Here is a 3,823-nt window from a genome sequence, read left to right on the forward strand (position 1 = left end):
ATGAATGCAGCCACACCAAGTAGTCTCCCTAACCACTTTGTTGAAATCTTCGAATTCCATAAGTCAGGACACTATAGCTCCTGGCAAATCCATGGGTTTCGATTCGTTAATAACTCTTATCTCGTCGTCGTCGTCGGATTCCTCTCAACCTCTGCTATTCACATATAGTGGATATAATGCTATAATGATATAATTCCACCCACAATCTGGGTCCCCTTTTTTAAGGCACTTCGTGCTACCTCGTGATACTTATTTAGGGGCATACTTCGTATGCAAAATCTTAAACCAATTACCTAACTTTGCCTAGTTTTGAATTAAGGCCTAGCCAAGAAGGGGCTATTCAGGGCACTTCGTGCAACATACCTTGTGCAAAATACCTCGAAAACCACCATCCTGGCCCTGAAATTCAAACATGGTTGCGTTTACGTATTTACGGCTATCGACAAGCTGTGGACTGGGAACCCCCAATAAATTACCTACATGCGCTGTTATGTTCTCTCAATAGATGGCGCAATATTCCCCATTGTTTACAGTATAATTATAAAGTGCCCTCTATTGAGTTGTCACGTCATTATCGGTTCTAATTTCCTATCCGGAGGCCGCTCATACGCAGTACTTCGAGTGCCAGCATTGAAGTCTCAGTTGCTGTCATCATGGCACAGTGTATGGGGTGCTCCTGGTCATTCTATCACTTTGTTCGCGATCTGTGCGGAAATAACGATCGCCTCATGTAGGTGTGTTCTCAACACGGTCTTGTCCGTCATGAAAGGAACTGCGGCCGCTGCAGTCAGGCCATACGTTATGACCCGCGGCGGAAGCAGTTCCGATAAGACAAGACCGTGGCGGCCAGGAGACAAAAAAAAAAAAGAAAGAAAAAAAAAAAAAGGCTGGACTGCCTCGGTGTTTAAGGGCTCCTTTTTCGAGCGAGTACATCTCGATGTTGAAACCTTGCTGGTCTTTGTGAACTACTTCGTCCGGGAGTGTTTCACAGTTCGACTGGTCCAGTTTCTGCCGGGAGGTAGTGGTTCACTGGGCCCTTGACCAGCAGGGTGTCATCGGGGGCCCTGGAAATATAATTGAAATAGACAAGAATAAGTTCGGGCGCCGCAAATACAACGTTGGAAGACTGATTGAAGGCCAGTGGGTTTTCGGCGGGATCTGCAGAGAAACACGCTCTTTTCCTCGTCCCGGGAGATCGGACCAGCGAGAGTCTCCTTGCAGGGATCAGGGAACGGGTTGACCCGCCCCGGGGTCGATCATCATCTCCGACTGCTGGAAAGCCTACAACTGTCTCTCTCACGAGGGATACAGACACCTGACCGTCAGTCACACTTAATACTTTGTAGATCCCGACACTCTCGCCCACACCAATGCCATCGAGAGGCAGTGGAGGGAGGCGAAGAGGAAGGTGCCGTTGTGTGGCCGCAGGAAGAAACGCTTCATTGGATACCTGTCACGATGCATGTTCCTCATGCATTTTAAGGATTTGAACATCCGTCTCCATCACTTCCTGCGTGCCGCGGCACCTCTGTACCCGCCGGCATAGGCTCCCTCCAGCCAGCTACATCAGGCAACCTCCAACACATCTCGCAGGTAAGTAACGAGCTAAATCCATTTACAGAACTAATTATGTATCATAAGTAATTTGAAGTTCTTTTAGAAATGAGGGGTCCAACATGCCCAGAAATCATATTTTACCCCGCAATTTCCCTGATCTACTCCATGCCTTCCCCTACTATCGGGACCCAGATTGTGGGGTCCAGGGGTGGAATCGCGCATTATATTCACTATATATGAATAGAAGAGGTTGAGAGGAATCCATCAATACCACTTTTGCGGTATTAGTAACATCCAGAAAATTTAGCTATTTATATATACATATATATACATATATGTAGATATATATACATATATATATATATATATATATATATATATATATATATATGTATATACATATATATGTATATATATACATATATCTATACATATACACATATATCTATATCTATATCTATCTATTTATTTATCCTATCTATCTATCATATATATATGTATATATATGTATATATTTATATATATATGTATATATATACATTTATATATATACATGTATATATATACATTTATATATATACATGTATATATACACATGTATATATATACATGTATATATATACATGTATATAAAATACATGTATATATATACATGTATATACATATATATATATATATATATATATATATATATATATATATATGTGTGTAATATATATATTAATATGAAAATATATCTTTATATGTATTATAAATACATATATTTATGTAATGTATATGTATATTTTATGTATGTATTAATGTATATTTATGTATGTATATGTATATATATGTATGATATATGGTATAATATATGTATGTATATGTATATACATGGATGTATATTTGATGTATAATGTATATACATGTATGTATATGTATGTATATGTTATATACATGTATGTATATGTGTATATACATGTATGTATATGTGTATATACATGTATGTATATGTGTATATACATGTATGTATATGTGTATATACATGTATGTATATGTGTATATACATGTATGTATATGTGTATATACATGTATGTATATGTATATATATGTATGTATATGTATATACATGTATGTAATATGTATAATCCATGGTATGTAAGATGTATATACAATGTATTTATAAAGTATATACATGTATGTAATCGTGTATATACATGTATGTTATGTAATATACATGTAATGGTAATAGGTAATACATGTATGTATAAGGTAAATACATGTAATGTATATGGTATATACAAGTATGTATAATGTATATACATGTATGTATATGTATATACATGTATGTATATTTATATACATGTCTGTATATGTATATAACATGAATGTATAATGTATATACATGTATGTATTAATGTATATTAACATTTTTAATGGTATAAGTATATACAGTATGTATATGTATATTTACATGTATGTATATGTATATATACATGTATGTATATGTATATACATGTATGTATATGTATATACATGTATGTATATGTATATACATGTATGTTATATGTAATAATTATAGGTATGTAATAAGTATATATATGTATTGTATATGTATTTGTAATATAATATGTATGTAGTAGTGTATATAGTATGTATGGATATGTATATATATTTATGTATATGTAATATAATTTATGTATAGTGTATATATATGTATGTATATGTAATTTGTATATGAATGTATAATGTTTAATATATGTATGTATATGTATATAAATATGTATGTAATATATTTGTAGTATATGTGTATATATGTATAAGTTTAAAAAAAAAAAATATTATGTATATGTAAATAATGTATATGTATGTATAAGTATCATATATGTATAAAAAATGGTATATATATATTGTTCAATGTACACATATATATATATATATATATATATATATATATATATATATATATATATATGTGTTGAAATATGGATGTATATATATATGTATGTATATATTGTATTGTACATTTATGTATATGTGTAATTTAAATATGTATAATAGATGTATATATATGTGTGTATGATATATTTGTATATGTTACATATATGAGATATGTATATATATTTATATATGTATGTATATATATATATGTACACATATATGTATGTATGATGTATTAATAAGCAATATATATGTAAATATTATATATGTATGTATATATATATAGTATATACATATATACATTCATATATGTATATATATGCATGTATATAATAGAGTATATATA

At 31.5% G+C, this 3,823-nt stretch overlaps 1 pseudogene; it reads left to right on the forward strand.

Moving 5' to 3' along the window:
* Nucleotides 1–1,546, forward strand: LOC147469656 (uncharacterized; annotated as a pseudogene).
* The last annotated feature ends 2,277 nt before the right edge of the window (nt 1,547–3,823 follow it).

Source organism: Penaeus japonicus, unplaced genomic scaffold, assembly GCF_977035675.1.
Source record: "Penaeus japonicus unplaced genomic scaffold, GWHDUDI00000001_assembly GWHDUDI00000020, whole genome shotgun sequence".
NCBI lineage: Eukaryota > Metazoa > Arthropoda > Malacostraca > Decapoda > Penaeidae > Penaeus > Penaeus japonicus.